The sequence below is a fragment of the Cervus canadensis genome, chromosome 28 (assembly GCF_019320065.1).
Source record: "Cervus canadensis isolate Bull #8, Minnesota chromosome 28, ASM1932006v1, whole genome shotgun sequence".
NCBI classification, from domain to species: domain Eukaryota; kingdom Metazoa; phylum Chordata; class Mammalia; order Artiodactyla; family Cervidae; genus Cervus; species Cervus canadensis.
In genome coordinates this window covers 31,663,370-31,682,001 of record NC_057413.1, presented here as the reverse complement: position 1 = coordinate 31,682,001, position 18,632 = coordinate 31,663,370, and the positions used below count along the sequence as shown (strand labels likewise).

The window sequence follows — 18,632 nt, the reverse complement described above, 5'->3', positions numbered from 1 at the left end:
GGCGAGGGCAGCGGGGGAGCGGCGAGCCTGGCGGGGCGGGGAGCCGGGAGCGCGAGCTGGGAACGTGGGAGCGGCGAGCCCAGCCCGCACCGCAGAGGGCATGTGAGCCAGAAACGGGGCCCTGTCATTGGGAAACGGGCGCCGGCGTGAGCCAGGAGGGCGGGCGGTCGTCCTCGCCTGAGGGGCGGGCAGCTGGCCATGGAACCCGGGACCCTTCCCCGAGGGTCCGGCGGGAGCCGGGAGAAAGGTGCGAGGCGCCAGCGGTGGGCTTGGCCAGTGCCTGGGCCCTGCTGCCGCCGGGCTCCTAATTGTTTTTAATTTGAGGATAATGACAATATCCTGATTTTCCTACCCAACACTTTGGCTTCTGAAGTGACATTTATCTAAAAACTGCTGCATTGTTCCAGGTCAGTCTGTAGCCACATGTTTGTGTTTGTTTCTTCCTTCTGTTCTCCCCTCGGTGTTTATTGGAGTAGAGTTGATTTACAATATTGTCTCAGTGTTGGCTATGCGGCGAAGTGTATGTGTCTATATGTGTATCTGCTCTCTTTAGAAACGCTTTTTCCATACGGGCTGTCACAGAATGTGGCGTCCCCTGTGCGGTACAGTTGGCCCCCGTTAGTTATGTTTTGTTCACAACAGTGTGTAGTGTGTGTGTCAGTCCCAGCCTTCCAGCCACATGTGTGTTTCTTTGGTGCATGTGTGTGTGTAAAACTGCTAGAGAGGGTCAGAAACAGGCTGAATTGTGGGGGTTTTTTGTTTGTTTGATTTTTTACCTCTTCGGCCTTGAAAAGATAGTTCTTGAAACTTGAAAGTATTACTGCATTTGGATTGTCTAGTTGATCTGCAAGGAACATTTCAAGAGACACAAAAGCATGGGGGGTAGTGATAAATATGTGGACTTATGACAACAGCAGTTTGCTTTAGTGATGTTTTAACAAGGGCTTCCCTGGTGGCTCAGTTGGTAAAGAATCCGCCTGCAATGCACGAGACGCCGGTTTGATTCCTGGGATGGGAAGATCCCCTGGAGAAGGGAAAGGCTACCCACTCCAGTATTCTGGCCTGGAGAGTTCCATTGACTATATAGTGCAGGGGGCCGCAAAGAGTCAGACTCAACTGAGCGACTTTCACTTCTATGCTAATAATACGAAGCATTTTGGATGTGCAGAGTACCTTTATGGCAGTCATACTTGAAGAGACAGAAAGTGAGGCTGCCCTGTTTGAAGGTGGCACCAATGGAAGGAGATAGGAAGGGCCTGCTCTCTTCGTTGCAGGCGGCTGCTGCCTGGTGATCCAGCACTGTGCCTGAAGTCAGCATCCTGGTTCTGACACTTACCAGCTGTGGGATCTTGGCAAAACCTGTCTTACTGGGTTAAATATGGGCAGTTTTTAAAAGTAGGATATTTTCTTAGAAAGGGTTTAGGAAATCTTCAAGCACCTGAGTATTAATTTTAACAGAGTATCTCTGGGAGCCTTCCACAGAAGTATGTGGATCCTTTATCTGGAGCTGCTGGCCAAAGAGGAAAAAAGATATTAAATGGACAAATCCAGAAGAACTGGATTTGATAGAAAACTCATTGACAGAATGTTGAATTAAACTGGGACTGCTGACATATTCTAATAGCCAGAGAAAATCACCTGTTGGACGTCTAGTGACGAAAAAGATGAGGAGGGAAATAGTGTATCTTACCAGGTGTCAGCCACAGATTAAATTGAGATTGCCATTTAAGGAGCTAAGTTATGAGTTCCTGGACTTCCTTGGTGCTCTGGTCCAATGGTTAAGACTCTGTGCAGTTAAGACTCTCCAATGCAGGGAGTGCAGGATCGATCCCTGGTCAGGGAACTAGGATTCCATCTGATCCATGGCCAAAAGGAAAAAAATATATTAGTTCTGTTTCAAGATATTCTACAACCTCAGGAAGGTTGAGAAATAAGAGGAAAGAGGGGATGAAAGATGAGGGAGGCATAGGGCACAGGGAGGAAATGAAGTGAAGGAGATGGAAGCAAGGGTCTCTGGGGAAGGTGAGAAGCAATGAGATAGGTCTTTAGTAAAAGGGAGGATGCTTGACATGGGCGATTAATTTGAAGTGAGCTTGTCTGAGAAGAACAGCAGAGTTTCCCCCATCTTACTGTTCTCCTGGCTGTTAGAAGGCATTCAGGATTGAGGTCCCTGGGCATGCAGAGCTGTGTGTAAGCCTCTGTGCAGGAACACGGGCATAGGTACTCGTCTGTAAATGTGTGCAAATTAATGCCATATGAAATGTTACTTCTTTATAGGATGGTGTCACGTAGGCCAAAACAAGAGAACTGGAAAGGAGAGAGCAGGGGTCGTGATGGGGAGATCAGGGAACCTACAACCTGATACAGTGACCACTGGAAAGTTTCCAACTTCTAATGCAGTATCAGTTTGGAGGGAGGCTAAGATTTTATAAGAATTAATTTGAAGTCATGTAGAAGCAGACTCAGTGTAGACCAGAGTTTCTCACATTTGAATTAGTTGCCTGGGGACCTTGTGGGAAGTGCACTTGCTGAGCAGGAGGTCTGAGATTCTGTGTTTCTCGCAAGCTCTCTGAGTAGCAAGGGTATAGCCTTGCCTTTAGAGACATCTGGAAGAAGAGCATTGGATAGTGCAGGACATAACAGAATCAAGAAAAAGGATTATTTTGTTTTTCTTTCCGAGCGTGTTTATAGCCAGAGGGAAGCAAGGGTTGAAGTAGCAATTACAGGTGTAAGATACCATTGTTAAGCAAAGGGAAAAAGAAGTGGTGGAGATGATCCATAGAAAGACTGTAAAGGGGGAAGAATTAAGACCACAGATCCAGAGATTACCCTTTGGAGAAGAGAGATTCTAGTGAAAGGAGGAAAGGAAGAAAGTAAGTCCTTAGGGAGGTGAGTTTGGAGTTGATGAGGACACTTGAGAGAATTCCTTCTAGATGGCTTCAGTGTATTTACATTGAAAAGAGATAAAATCGTTGTTGCTCCAGAGAATACTGGGGGTTGGGGAGAAGGGTGGTGGTGCTAGAAGTAGGGGAAACCCCAGCCACTCTAAGTAACTCTCAGGCATCAAAGGTATATGTTGTATTGATATGTGTTATTTGAAGTAGATTAATTTGAATATGGAAGGCATTGATTTTCTTTTTCTTTTATTTAAGATAACTGAGTTTTTGGCAGTTGTTTCACAGAAATCCTTTGAAGCATTAGCATGATGTAGCAAACCAAACTAAGTTTTCAAACACAACAGATGAATAGGGTTCATTCCCTAAGTGCTAGAGTTGTCATTTTCAATAAACACTACACTGACTTTGAAACATGCAAGATTTTTAATATCTAATAATTTTGTGGCAATTAAATTATTCATATAGTTCTTATGGAATACAGAATAGGGAACAGATTGAGTGAATCGATGTAAGTCATACTAGAAAAGTAAAAATTAGAAAAAATGAGACACACTAGTTAGCATCTCTTCATGAATGGCAGTGCGGTGTAAGATACAATAAACAGTGAAGGAGTAGTGAGTTTGAGGGGAGAGGAGGACGTGGAAGTGATTCTCTGACATAAGAGTTTGTAGGAGGTAGTCAGAGTTGTATTCTTACTCACATTCTAATAAATGGAGACTTTGTTTTCAGATTTTTCAGATTGGGATTCTACTAGTTTGAGCCTCAGTAATGAGACTTGTCAAAGAGCTGGGCATTTGCAAGTTGATGATCAGTGTCTGTTGATTTCACAACCAATGACCAAAAATCAGTCAGCATCCACAAAATTGGAACAGATGACCTTGTTAGGTAGTTAGAAAAGGAAAAAAGAGTCCAGAACGGTGGTGGCTGAAAGACAAGGAAGGATAGAGCCCACAAAGATAGAACAAAGGAAGGTCCGAGGACCAGAGTGAGGACCTCAGGTAGAACAAACAGTACTCCTGGCTAGCCCAATTTACATGGGGAATCCCATGGGGAGGAAAAAAACATCTAAAAAGAGGAGCCAAAGGGCCGGGGGTGTCTCCCCCATGCGTGTGCACTCTGACTCTCTCTCTCTCTCTCACCCTCTCTTCTCTTTGCGTCTTTTGCGTCGGCATGCCCTCACACCTCCAGGATGTATTTTCCAAATAAAACTGAGCTGTAACATGGAGCTATAACACATTCAGAGAGCTGTGACGCGCCGAGAGGTTTAACGTCGGTTGCTTCAAATTTTTGCTGTGACAAGATAGAACCAGGGAAATTACACACTCCCTTGACAACCTTAATAGATAAAGAAAAGGTGAATATTGGAGTGATGTTTCTGGTAGGGAATCACATGCTCCATCAGCTGTGCAAGTCTCAGGTGCCAGAACACAGAGAAAGCAAACAAGGCAGTGAGGAAGCCCAGAGCACTCAGCCCTGGGCCACCTGGGCACCGACATTTCCAAAATTAGATGTTGTGGCAAAACCTACTGTGTGCTGACTGCTTTTATGCAACCTGCAGCCAAACAGTATTTCTTAGAAAGGTGTTTGCATTCTTCCTCTGACCATGTTAAGAGAATCCATGACAAAGAGAGTTAGGAGAAAGTAAATTCATTTAGGCTATCATGTAGCATACCTGAGAGTGGGTAGCAGGATTATATTTAGAATTTTGCATCTAGTTGGGAGACCTAGGTAGACATCTAGAGATTGCCTTCTCAAAATGTGGCTTCATAGCCATATCTTTGCATAGCTCTGAATTCATAAGTATTAGCTATAAATTATATTCAGTATGACTGCAGGAGCACCTCTGAAGCCAAATGCTAAACTATTTCTTGTGTTTTCTATGACATTATATATTTTAGACTTGGCTTTCCCAGTATTAATGGGAGGCATGGGAAATTGCTACATAGTACCTCCTCAGTTGTACCTATCTAATATATCAACTTGTTTTATTATTTGTAATGAATTAATAGTTCAGAAGGAATGTTGGTTTTAAGGAGTGCTGTATCTTTTAAAAGCAGTATATAGAAAAGCAATTCTTATTCTACTGGGATGCCCAGTTTATTGAGTAACCACATCTAATACGTGTTGTCCATGAATACCAATTAATTTAATGCCTTCAGTCGGTCATACAATCAGGGCTCTAGTAAGAAATCATACACTGTTTCTTTTTTCACTCCTATTGTTTTTTCTTTTCTTTCCTCACCTGTAGAACTTCCCTTTGCGTTTACAAGATTCTCAGTTATCTCCTAGAATAGTGACTACAAGCTATCAACTCAAAGTGTTTGTGTGTGTGTGTGTGTGTGCTTACATCTCTACAAATGACTTGTTTCCTCTTATTTCTCAGTGAGCTTAGTAGTTCCAAGAAGCACAAATTCAAATAAATCACCTACCTGAATCCTTTCAACACTGGAAGAAGTGACATAGGAAAACCACGAAATAAATAGAAGCAACTTCAGACATTTCATGCAGATTCTCAGTCTCTTCTCAGTCGCTATCTTTTATAGAGTAACCAGCAATGTCTACTCCTTTAGGGTCCCAGGATTTGTACATGTATTGATTTCATATAGATTTATTCTGTACTTGACCTAGAACATTTTATATCCTAAATATTTCTGGAACCATTCCCCAGTATAGGCCTGCATCACCTTTTTTTTTCTTTATTAATGCCTTCAGATTCTTCTGCCTCCATTTATTTGTATGCCCGTCAGATTCATCCCCTGTAGTGTTTACAGTCACCTGTCTTAAAAGCACATGTGACCATAAACCACTCCTCAAATCGCATTAATATGTAGACATCTTACAGCGACGTGTGATGCTTTCATAGTCTGACTTGCACCTGACTCTCCATGTCTCGCCCTTTCTGTCCTTTGCTCTGGAATCCTGAGCTGCTGCTGACGCCCCCTCACCCGTCCCTGCGCTCTGGACAAATGTTCAGCCTCTCCTGTGCGCTTCTGTCGCCGTCTTGCTGCAGCCTTCCGTGCGCTCCCTCTCCTGCCCGCTGTTCCCGTGAACTGCCAAAGTCTGCGCTCAGGCAGTCTCTCTCGAAAAGCCATCCCTGACCCCCTTTGTCTACATTTCTCTTTAAACTCCAGTGTCTAGTACTGAGCAGGAACCCCCCCCCCCAAATAATTATTGAATAAAAGAACTGAAGACTTATGTATACCAGGGTGATGTTTAAGAGCTTGTCCTCTGCAGTCTAAGAGCCAAGAGGGTAGACATGTGAAGAAATAACTTACATTCAGGTGACGAAGATACACTTGAAAACTCTATAAAGTCCTAAGGAGCTTTAGGAAAGAGATACCTGTTTATCTGGGGAATAAACAGCTATAATCAAGGAGAACTTTACAAAGCAGGCTGAGCCTTAAAAGGTGAAAAATAATTTGTTGGGAAAGAAGCATTTCATTTTAAGGAATTGAGAAAAGGAAAATAAAGTAACAGGAATTTTGTAAACCATGAATAATGTTGCAGTTGAAGCTTGGCATGTTGTTATAAATGTCCTGCTATGAAGTAGAGATGAGAAGATATTGTGGCTTTATGTGTCTGTCCAGTATTTTGAAATTTTGTTTGGTTTCTGATTGTTTTGTTCACTGATGTTTGGATGAATTTATGAATGAATCTTTGAGATGTTTGTGTGCCTGTAACCTGATGAATTCTGGTATCTCCCAAAAGGTTTCTTGAAGTTTTAGATCATTGGAAGTATTTCTTAAAGAAGTAAATATTCAGCTGAAGATTAAGATTGGTACAAGCTGTCATTTCATGCAATGTTTTAAATCTATGTTTTAAATATTCTGTCTTTTATCTAAATATGCTAGGTAATGTTAACAAAACATACAGATTTGTCAGCAGAACTAGACTTAGAAATGACATGAGAGGAAGAACAAGAAAAATCTGATGGAGATGAAAATAACCATTCACAGGTATGTGAAAGTGTAAATTTAAATTTCTGGTTTAATACTATTTTCTATTCTTTAACAACATGATACAGTTTGCAACCAAGTTCATAACAAAGAAAATTACCTTTCAAAAGTAGACTTTTAGAATCAACAGATGATCACTTAAGTTTTTATAGCACTTCAATTAGAAAACTTAAAATATTGTTAGAGTCTACTGTAATTTATAGCTTGTCTTTGGAATTGAGGCAAAAAAACTCTCCTGACTACTGTTTACTTCTTCCATTTTTATAATTTCTTTACATGGTAAAGAAGGTGAGATCAAATACCAAATCATAGGATTAAAGAGTTGAATTTATGAACAATAGGACAATGATGGTCCCTGACCTAGATATGTGTAGAGAGAAATCATTGCCAGTGGTCAAGGTTTTCTGTTGAAATTGCCAGTCACTGATGCCAAGACTGAAGATTCATTCTCTCTGATATCTCAGCATAGTTGACTTCAGTTCAGTTGCTCAGTCATGTCCAACTCTTTGTGACCCTGTGGACTGCAGCATGCCAGGCCTCCCTGTCGATCACCAATTCTCGGAGTTTACCTAAACTCAGGTTCATTGAGTCAGTGATGCCATCCAACCATCCCATCCTCTGTCGCCCCTTCTTCTCCCGCCTTCAGTCTTTCCCAGCATCAGGGTCTTTTTAAATGAGTCAGCTCTTCGCAACAGGTGGCCGAAGTATTAGTTTCTGCTTCAACATCAGTCCTTCCAATGAACACTCAGGACTGACCTCCTTTAGGATGGACTTAGGGATGAGCATTCAGCAAGAGAGTAGATCATAGAATCAGCGCAACTGCCTATTAAAAGAATTGAACCTTCCAGAGTGGACCTTTGTTGTTAGGGTACAAATAATAACTTTATAGTTTATTTCATTTCCAGGTGGGAAATCCGTAAATATTATTAAAAATGCTTTATCCACTTTCATCGGTGGCTGTTAGGATTTAATATAACTGAATGTAGGGGCTTCCCAGGTAGATCAGCTGGTAAAGAATCCACCTGCAATGCAGGAGACCCCAGTTCAATTCCTGGGTGAGGAAATTCCCCCGGTGAAAAGGCTAGGATACGCACTCCAGTATTGTTGGGAGATCTGGGTTCAATCCCTGGGTTGGAAAGATCTGGAGGAGGTTGTGGCAACCCACTCCATGTTCTTGGCTGGAGAGTCCCCATGGACAGAGGATCCGGGCAGGCTACAGTCCTAGGGGATGCAAAGTGTCAGACAGGACTGAGTACACACATAACTGAATTTAAGCAGATAATATGTATTGATGTATAACATTATCATTATATATAATTTGCATTAATTTAGGAATTGGTTTCTCTTTCTGATTGGTGTTAATAGATTTTGGCTCCTCATAATATAAAGTTTGTCTGTTCTCCAGATATTAGTCCTTAAAAAAAAAAAAAAAAAAGCTTTCAAATGTGCTGTAGGGACTCCCTGTTTAAGATATAGTGAGAGGAAATATTTTTAAGGGAAGCCAGCATTTATAACATTAAAAATCATCTCCTAATTCATTTTTGGTAGATTTAATATACATGAATTAATTCAAACAAACAGGGACAAAATTGGGTTTTGAGTTCAGGTGTTTCTCCTATTTTCGGGTAAGGCAAGTTACTTTTCACCTAACCGCAAAAGGGTGAGGTGAGGACGAGGGCCTCTGGCCAGAAGTCGTCTCAGGGCCTCGTCCCCTTGGCAGCTGAACTGTAGCAAATACACGTAAACAGCTGCACAGGCGCTATTTCCTGGGACAGGCAGTGGAGAACTGGATGGTGACTGAAGGGGAATAGGGAGTTCACGGGAGTTTCCTATTTTATATTCAGAGGGGAGCTTTTAGTGTATATATGCTGCTAGAAATGAGCCAGCAGAGGACGTGTTTATTGAGTTGAATCTTGTTTCCATTTCCAGTGTTAGAAAGCTTATTGATTGTATGACATTATCTTTAAGCTATTAACAGTAAACTAATTGTACACAGTACTTCTGTTCATATATAGTTTTGTGGTAAGGGCTTGTTCATTGGTTCTGAAGTGTAATATCCTTATGTAATTGAATATGCAGATGATTGCTTCAATTAATTCTATCATACATAGATTTTTAAAAATTATAGAATCATGAATATACAAACACTTAGGCTATACTGAATAGGATTTAATCATTCCTTGGTGATTCTGGATGACCGTATCATCATGAGTAGCTACGGTTTTGTAAGGTACTCTGAAACATCACATCATATTAACTTCATTTTGTTTATAGATTCCTGGGAAAAGGGGAAATTTTTGTTTATATTCAGTAGAAAAAGCTATTGACAATCTTTCCTTAATTATTATTTTTGGATAATAAAGTTCTAAATTACTAAAACCATGCTTCCCATACTAAGAGTGTCGTTAACACATCTTGTGTGCTCAATAAGTGCATGTCAGTTGCATGAAGAAAGAGCAGAATGGTTACATGAATGCCTATTGATGAATTTCTTTACAAAAAGCAAGTCTTTATTGCAAGTAGATTTCCAATATTGCCTACATGGAAAGATGTTTGATTTTTTTAGAAATATGCTAAGATTCAGAAATCATTAATTATTTATAGCTATTGGTAGGCATGGAATAATAATATAGATTCATTTGCTATGATATTACTTAGAAAGACTTCTTTAAATCTCACTTTCTCAGCATGCTTTGGAGCCGCAGTGTTGAGGCCAGACTTCCTGGGTTTGAACTCTGGGTCTGTTGGTGACCTGCTGTGGGCTTGGACACGGTCCTCAGTCTCTCTGTACCCCATCTTTCCCCGTGTAGAGGACCTCATGCATTACCTCTCTTCGAGAATCACTGTGAGGATCAAAAGTGCCTTCAGATATGGCAAGTGCTGATCATAATGCATAGCGGTTGCATAGGAAGTCCTCAGAAGGCTAATATCATGGTTATTGTGGTTTTCTTAAAAAGGGGTTTCTTTCTTATAAGGAATTAAGGAAAACTCCAAGATAGGTTTCACTGGCATAAAAGGTAGTTCTTATTGAAAATGACAACTGCCATAAACCCTGGTATACTGCTTCCTATCAAATAACACAAGTAATGTTATATTTTTCCTTTTCCTTTGATCTAAATTCAATGCTTTATTAGTATTATTCATATATTTTCTTTGTCCATTAATGCCACTCTTATTCATTGTTTAATCTTTTAGTAAAAAATTACTTCCCAGTGCAAAGGTTTTATGTAAAAAGCCAAAGTTTAGATATTGTTTGTATTTTTAAATATTTAATATTAGCCTGAAAAGAATCATTTGTTATTTTAGGGCTGCAAAGAAAACATCTAATGAAAAGAATAAGGTATAATAAAAAAGTTAATTATAAAAAATATCATCCTAGTAAAATATATTTTGTAAAAGGAATAGTGTCAAAACAGAAAATCTTCATATGTTGTAGAGACATACACTTTGAGAACTTAATTTAGAAACACTATTGATCAAATTATCATTTTGATAAAAATCTGTCCTTTTAAGAAGTGTGTGTTTTTCATTTAATGACGAGCTATGTATCACCTTTGTACAGTTAGTATATTTTATAACTATTTTAAGGACATTGTGAAACAGTATTGTTTATATGGAGGTCAAAGCACAGATTAATGACGTGAGCTACCTGAATGACTGAACTCAGTCATCTGAAAGTGCTTCCCAGGATGGTGATGTCTTCACTCTGAGATTTCCACATTGCAAGTAGAACCGCTTGGCTTGAGGTATAAAGGTAGGACCGTGGTGTAAATATCAGTACAAAGCCTGTTTGTGTATAGTGTAGTAATACATGCTCACCTTGTCTAGGACTGCTCTAGAGCTATGGATATTACAGTGCTGTGCATCTTATAGATATGTTTTGTATTAAAAGTGAAAGTGAGTGTGTACGCTGAGCCTATGATCATTCTTACTGTACCTGAATTTATAATTTTATATATATACATATATATGTCATTATTTCATTTCTCTTTCTCTTCTGCTAGACTGCAAGCTAAACAAGAGCCAGGGTCATGTGTTTTATCTGGAGAGCTTAGAATAATGTCTTCCACTTGATAGACACTCAATATTTGTTCAGTGTATGGAGGAGTAGACATGAAAGACACAGTCCTTTATACTCAAAAATTACTCACATCAGTGTGTTTCTTGTTTCTATGTGTTTTCTTCTTGTTGCAGATTGTGTTAGCTTGTTGAAAATTCGGGATGCAATTCTTTCATGTGAAAGATAAATAGAACTTTAAAAAAGCCACTGTGAACTACTTAGAGGAGAAATTTAAAAACTGGAAAATAAGGTCCATGAGCTACAGAAAGAACTGTCGGAGAGAAAAGAAGTGAATCACAGTTAGGGCATCAGAAAGTGGAGTGGCAACGAGAGCTTGGCAGCTTGAGATACTGCACATCCTAGTTTTAAAGCAATATATGAACTGTTATTTACTTCAATACTGCAGAGACGTAGCTGTGTTATAATTTTTAACTTACCCTCTGGGATTTTACAGGGGAGAATACGTCGTTAGTATTCTGGAGTGTGAAATTCATGGAAATAATATAAGTTCTTAACAGTGAATGCTTCTAATGACTTAATGTATATTTTTCCAAATCATCATTTTCATAATCATACAGGAGTCCACCATAACAGAAACCTCATTCACAATTCAACAGATTGACTTTCGATTCTTTTTCACTTTTCTGTATTATGTTTAATCTTACAAGGAACATCTTTTCTACAGATTCATTTCTACGTTTCTAATTATTTTGAATTCCTTTTCTTTAATAATAGTGTATTATTTGGTTAAAGTATGAGAACGTTTAGAAACGGTCTTCGATCCATATTTCTAAACTATTCTTTAGAAAGTTTAGATTACTTTTCATTTCCACCCACAGAAGTATGAAGTAGCCATTTTTCTCAAGACAGAAAAAAATATTTATGCTGTTTTATTCTTAACCCTCTGCATGAAAACAGTGATCATTATTAAGTGTTCTTCACTGTATTTCCCATCATTTTACTATTTTAAACATTGTAAAGAGGGAATGAAAGTTACTGCAGCAGTGAATAGTCTCATGTTTTTTTTTAAGAAGAGCTCTATAAATTTTGCAGATTGACCTTAAAGCAAGAAGAAGAGAATAGAAGAAATGCTGGCATGTTATATGAAAAAATTAGGGAGCAGTTAAGAAGAAAGGAAGACCAATATAGTAAAGAAGCTGAAATGAAACAGCAACTTGAACTCACTCTCAGAGCACTAGATGGAACTGAAGACTGAGAAAGGATCTGAATCAGGTAGAGTAATCGTTGCTGAAAATTTCAAATTTCTAACACCATTTCATCAATATTATTTATAATATCCCATTTATTTAATATGTGTTATTTAGATTTCAAACAAGGTGTTATCTCAACCTAGGTATGAACTGTGACATTCGTAGTTTAAGTGATTAGTTTCTTACTATTCTTGGCTTCTAATAGATGCTCTGTATGTGTTTTCTGAGTGGAGGACTGGATATAACTTGAGGTTAATTATTAACATAATGATTGGCACTTTTGATACATTAGACAAAATAATCTTCTTAATTCCAATCCATGTATTAATTTTGGGTTTTTAAATGTTAAAATACAGTCTAACTTGGCTTGAGACTGTGAAGGAATGAGTTAAATGCTTTGTAAAGAAATTTCCTTTCACAATAATATATCTGCATGCTTTTGCTCTGTGATAAATTTAGCAGACATTTAAATTAAGATCCAAGTTAATCACGTGAGATAAAGATTCTTGTGCTTGAAAAGGCTACTTCCTCTAAACAGTTTTATATATTTTATATTCTGCTTCTAAGCTTTTAACTGTTTTTTTTTCTTTTAATGATATGGGCCCAAAAACTTCATATAGTGTCTCTCCAGGTTATGGAAGTGTGACATGACGCTTAGAAGCAGCTTTCTGGAGAACGGAATGCCAGAAGCTTACAGGAGGGAATCCTGGCCAATCACCTTGCCAAAGAAAAGCAGAAAGAAGTGGCTGATAAGGAAATGAACTCTTAGATATTTTCTGTATTCATTTATGTGTGTGTATGTATCTGTGTATGTATGTTTTTTATAAACAAAGAGTATGTACCATAGAAAATGTAGAGGCTTGTGAAAGCCTATACATCTATATTTTGAGGAGGGATGACATTTTTCATGTGTCGGATAAAGTAATATTTGTAATTCAGATCCATTTGTCTACAGCAATCAGGTAGGGACATGTGATGACCTCTTCCAAGGAGAGACCTTTAATATTTTCCATAGGAATTGATCTCAAAATTATTGCAACTGTATCGGAGGAGCCGGCACCCTCCTCTGTGCTTTAGGCCAGGAAGACGGCGTGTGCTCCGCCATCGCCTGCGCTGCACAGCCGAGTCCCTCTGCTCTGGGGGGAGCGTGTGCACCGCTCCATGCCCGTCTTCACCTTCCGTGCCTCAGTCAGAGTCCGCTCCTGGCTCCACTCTCCTTTCTGTAACCAGCGCCCTGTCAACGGCCTTTGCACGTCATTTAGTTTTCCAGTTTGTGAAAACTGCAAGATCAGTTGTAAAAACATTTTGAACACTTTAAAAAGTAACTTCTTCAAAATAAACTTATAAAATTCTGCCTACCCCATCCGCCCAAAAAAACCATACCTCTTGCTACTAACAACAGATACTCTTAATTTTTGGTAATGATTTCACTTCCTTGATAAATCATTAGGGTCGGTTATCACGTCCACTGGTGGTAAGGAGGAAAAGTACAGGCAGTTCAGAGACCATATTTTGGATGTCATTCTTGTGAGGAAATTAACACTTTGCTCTATGTAGGGTCCTATTTTAGTACAAGGAACTTTTAAAAACAGTGATAGATATGACATCATATGTATTTAGTGATAATTAATAAGTGTTTTTCATTGTCTTTGGGATTTCTGAAGCAAGGGGGCAGCACGAAACACCTCGCCTGTGATCCATTTGAGGTGCAAGGTCACCTTGACCAGGTGACCACAGTATGGAACCTGGCCCTCTCAGACACGCTCCCACAGCCTGCTTCCTCGTGGGCAGTACTGCTATGACCTAGGAATGTGTTTGCAAGGCTCGAAAAGTGCAGGGAGGCACGCAGCCCTGACTTTGCAATTTAGGCCCTTGGATCATGTCTGGAGGTCTGACGTCTGAGAAGTGAAACACTTGCTGCAAGATAGAGGCCTGGAAACTCTCTGTGGGGCTGCCTTTCCTGGCTCCAAGGAAGATAGCTTCCCCAGCTGTCTGTGAGCTGAGAGTCACACACGGCTGGAAAGCGCTTGCTTGGAGGTCATTTGTCAGTGGCAGCGGCCCCTGAGCCCCGGTGCCTAGGGAGGGGTCCCACACTCAAAGGGAAAGTCAAAGCGATGTGCAAACGTCTGTTCCATCACATTTCCTCTGCAGGAGAGATCTAGTGAGCCTAGGTCTTTCTGGAACATTCTTAGATCCTATGGGGACACACTCTGTCAAGCTGGATCCCGGTCCTAGGGGGCAAAATGCACATTTTTCTCTTGGAGAGCCCTAATGAAGTGCGGCCTAGTAAATGCTTGAAAATCCATCCAATTGCTCTTTTCTTCCTTCTGACAGAGCTAGCTTTGCTCTCCCCTTTTGGATTTCTGAAGCAAGGGGGTGGCCCGCAACTCCTCGCCCGGGGCCAATCTGAGGAGCAAGGTAACCTTGAGGAGGTGGCCACAGTATGGAACCCAGCCCTCTCAGACTCACTCCTGCAGCCTTCATCTTCATGGGCAATACTGCTATGACCTAGGAATGTGTTTACAAGGTGCGGAAAATTCAGGGGGACACATGGCCCTGACCCTGGAATTTAGGGCCTTGGAGCAGGCCTAGAGGTCTGATGTCTGAGACATGAAACAGTTGCTGTAAGATAGAGGCCTGAAAACACACTCTCTCTGGATGCCTTTTCTTCCTCAAAAGAAGATAGCTTTCCCAGCCTCCTGCGTGCTGACACTCACACGCTGCTTGTAAGCATTGCTTGGAGGTCATTTCTGAGTGGCAATGGCCCCTGAGGCCCTACACCTAGGGAGGGGACCCACACTCACAGGGGAAGTCAAAGCAACATCCAAAGGTCTGTTCCATCATGTTTCCCCTGTAGAAGAGATTTAATGAGTCTAGGATTGTCTGGAGCATTCTTGGATCCTACAGGGACACACCCTGTGTGTCAAGCTAGATACAGGCCCTAGGGGGCAAAATTCACATTTTTCTCTCGGGGAGCCCTAACGTGGTATGGCCTAGCAACTGCTTGAAAATTCATCCAATTGCTGTTTTCTTCCTTCTGACAGAGACAGTTTGCTCCCCGCTTTGGGATTTCTGAGGCAAGGGGGCAGCCCCCAACTCCTCCCCGGGGGCCCATTTGAGGTGCAGGGTGCCCTCGACCAGGTGACCACAATATGGGACCTGACCCTCTCAGACACACACCCGGAGCCTGCTTCTTCATGGGCAGGACCACTCTGAACTAGGAATGTGTTTGCAAGGCTCAGAAAGTGCAGCGAGACACACAAGCCTGACTCCATAATTTAGGCCCTTGGAGCGGGCCTGGAGGTCTGATGTCTGAGACATGAAACAGTTGCTGTAAGATAGAGGCCTGAAAACACACTCTCTCTGGATGCCTTTTCTTCCTCAAAAGAAGATAGCTTTCCCAGCCTCCTGCGTGCTGACAGTCACACGCTGCTTGTAAGCATTGCTTGGAGGTCATTTCTGAGTGACAGTGGCCCCTGAGGCCCTACACCTAGGGAGGGGACCCACACTCACAGGGAAAGTCAAAGCAACATCCAAAGGTCTGTTCCATCATCTTTCCCCTGCAGGAGAGATTTAATGAGTCTAGGATTGTCTAGAGCATTCTTGGATCCTACAGGGACACACCCTGTGTGTCAAGCTGGATACCGGCCCTAGGGGGCAAAATTCACATTTTTCTCTCGGGGAGCCCTAACGTGGTATGGCCTAGCAACTGCTTGAAAATTCATCCAATTGCTCTTTTCTTCCTTCTGACAGAGCTAGCTTTGCTCCCCGCTTTGGGATTTCTGAGGCAAGGGTGCAGCCCCCAACTCCTCCCCGGGAGCCCATTTGAGGTGCAGGGTGCCCTTGACCAGGTGACCACAGTATGGGACCTGACCCTCTCAGACAGACACCCGGAGCCTGCTTCTTCATGGGCAGGACCACTCTGAACTAGGAATGTGTTTGCAAGGCTCAGAAAGTGCAGCGAGACACACAGCCCTGACTCCAAAATTTAGGCCTTTGGAGCGGGCCTAGAGGTCTGACATCTAAGAAGCAAAACACATGCTGCAAGATAGAGGCCTGAAAGCACACTCTCTGTGGATGCCTTTCCTTTCTTGAAGGAAGATGGCTTTTCCAGCCTCCTGCCTGCTGAGGGTCACACACTGCTTGAAAGTACTCGGTTGGAGGTCATTTATCAGTGGCAATATCCCCAGAGGCCATGACCATATGGACGTGTCCCACAGTCACAGGGAGAATCAAAAGAACGTTCAAAGGTCTGTTCCATCACGTTTCCTCTGTAAGAGAGGTCTAGTAAGCCTAGGTGTATCTGGAGCATTCTTGGATCCTGTGGGTTCACAGCCTGTGTGTCAACCTGGATACCGAACTTAGGGGGCAAAATTCACATTTTTCTCTCTGGGGACCCTAACGTGATACAGCCTAACGACTGTTTTAAAATCCATCCAATTGCTGTTTTCTTTCTTCTAATGGAACAAGATTTGATCCACCCTTTTGGATTTTTGAAGCAAGCGAGTGGCTCGCCACTCCTCACCTCAGGCCCATTTGCTATGGAATGTAACCTCAGTGAGATGACCACAGTATGGCACCCAGCACTCTCAGACACAATCCCACTGCATGCTTCATTATGGGCTGTACCAGTGTGACCTAGGAATGTGTTTTCAAGGCTCAGAAATTGCTGCCACCACAGAATCCTGTCTTGTCAAGAGGAAAGGAGAATGAGGAGAGATACACCCCGTTATCACCAAGCCACCCCGACGGGCCATAGCTTTTCCAAAAAGAGTAAGTGGACCAGTCCCAGGGACAGCAAGTGGGCCTTTTCACCCAGGGAGCCAGGTCCCCCTCCAGGCATAGTCTGCCAGCATGGCTCACGAGTGACACGGGTCCCAGGCCATTCCCTCCACTGTCCAAGGCATGGTCTTCCTCAGAAATATACCTCTTTTGGTGAATCCTACATGCTATTCACAGCATTCTGGGTAGGAAAACTCTCCTCCAAGAAAAAAATGCATGCCATGCAGATAAATACATTTTTCTCGAATGTTAGCACATCCTCTGTGTGCTAAAGGCTTCTTCCTACCAGAAATTTTGTTTCATGAAATAAATGTTTTGTTTTTTTTTTTTTTTTCCCATGGCTGGTGGTAGTGGCCTGTCCGTGCCTCACTGAGGGAGATGGAAGGCATCGAGGTCCACGCTTCCCAGGTGACTGCTTTGACTTCCAGATGGGAAGGGGCCGTGGAGGGAGGGTGACCCCAGCATGGATACTCACCCTCACCCGAGTTCCGTAACTGCGCCTTCAGTTTCCATAATACCAGCATTAGAGAAACAAGCAACAGCGTTTAGGACATGTCACAGTGAACTAAACCTAAAGACCTCCCCCTTCTCAGGATCTTGCTCAGTTCCATCCTACTCTCTCTCCACCTGGACATTGTGCAGCTGGTAGGGGAGGTGTGTTCAGAAGCTGAAATTCCCCTCAGGCTCAAGAAGTGTCAGGGACAAACTCACATGTCAGAATAAGGAGGGGAGTCCAGAGGTGGGACAAGCCTCACCCCCAAGTCACAGCAGGGTAGATGCTGCTGCCCTGAAAGCCCCTTTCTCTCCCAGATGTGGCTGGGATGGGATGTAGAGGAAGGATGTTAGTGGCAGGGGAGCCCATAGATGGTGCATTTACCAAGGAGCATTGGTGTCCCACCACCGTCCACAGGGCCAGAGGAAAGAAGTGAGGGGCCTGGTGGCTCATGCTGGCATTGCTCCAGAGCCTCCCCTCTACTCTAGTTCCCCGGACCTGTCTGAGGGAGGACACCTGGAGGCCCTCAACAGAGGGCCACGCTCCCAGAGGCAACAGAAGCTCAAGCAGAGAAGCTTCACTTTTCCCCACTGTAGCAACCAGCTTTTACAGGACTGGGTACTCAGGACAGACTCACAGTCCGTGACCTCTACCTACATGTGTGGCCCAAGGAGGCTCCCAGGGTACAGATGGGACTCAACAGGCCCAGGGACTGTTCAGGAGTCACAGCAGGTCTCACCTGCACTCAGTCTTACTCACTCCAGAGGCCGGGGTGGAAGACACCAGCAGCCAGGATGTGTCACCCAGCATGCATGGAAGGGACCTGCAGAAAATGAACACGCCATCAGCTTTCCTCCTTGGGCTCATCCAAGCTGGAAAGCGGGGAGACGAGCATTTCTCCAGAGAGATTCTGGGCTCTATGTCACAGACATTGCCCTGGTGCACAGTCCCCCTCCAGAAGGGGGCCTCTGATCCAGGAGCTGGCAGGAACGGGCCTGCCTCCATGCCTGTCAGGGCCCCCACATGTGGGACCAGGCCCGGGGCTGTGGGGACAGTGGGCACAGGCCTACTTGTGCTGTGGTTCCTCCCTGGAGACTAGTCCTGACTCTGCACCGCATCCCCCACGGTGGGCACAGCGGTGGGGGCTCAGCCAGGGTCTGAGGGGAGGCGTTGGGTCCTACGTCATTGAGTGACCTCGAGAGTTCAGGAGAGGGGAGCACAGAGCTTGGATCC

At 42.8% G+C, this 18,632-nt stretch overlaps 1 protein-coding gene and 1 long non-coding RNA gene across 6 annotated transcripts in view; both read left to right on the top strand.

Annotated features, from left to right (window-relative positions):
- Positions 1–18,632, top strand: part of LOC122429462 — a 105,038-nt gene that overhangs the window by 75,890 nt on the left and 10,516 nt on the right. The gene's annotated exons all lie outside the window — the stretch shown is intronic.
- On the top strand, positions 14–14,623 carry LOC122429474. Of its 5 annotated transcripts, none has more exons than XR_006266021.1 (4): positions 14–407; positions 6,749–6,853; positions 11,967–12,146; positions 12,745–14,623. It is a non-coding gene; the product is annotated as an uncharacterized LOC122429474 (long non-coding RNA). The 5 variants fall into 5 exon arrangements; XR_006266020.1 differs by having other exon boundaries at positions 16–407; positions 12,756–14,620; XR_006266022.1 differs by having other exon boundaries at positions 17–407; positions 6,771–6,853; positions 12,756–14,621.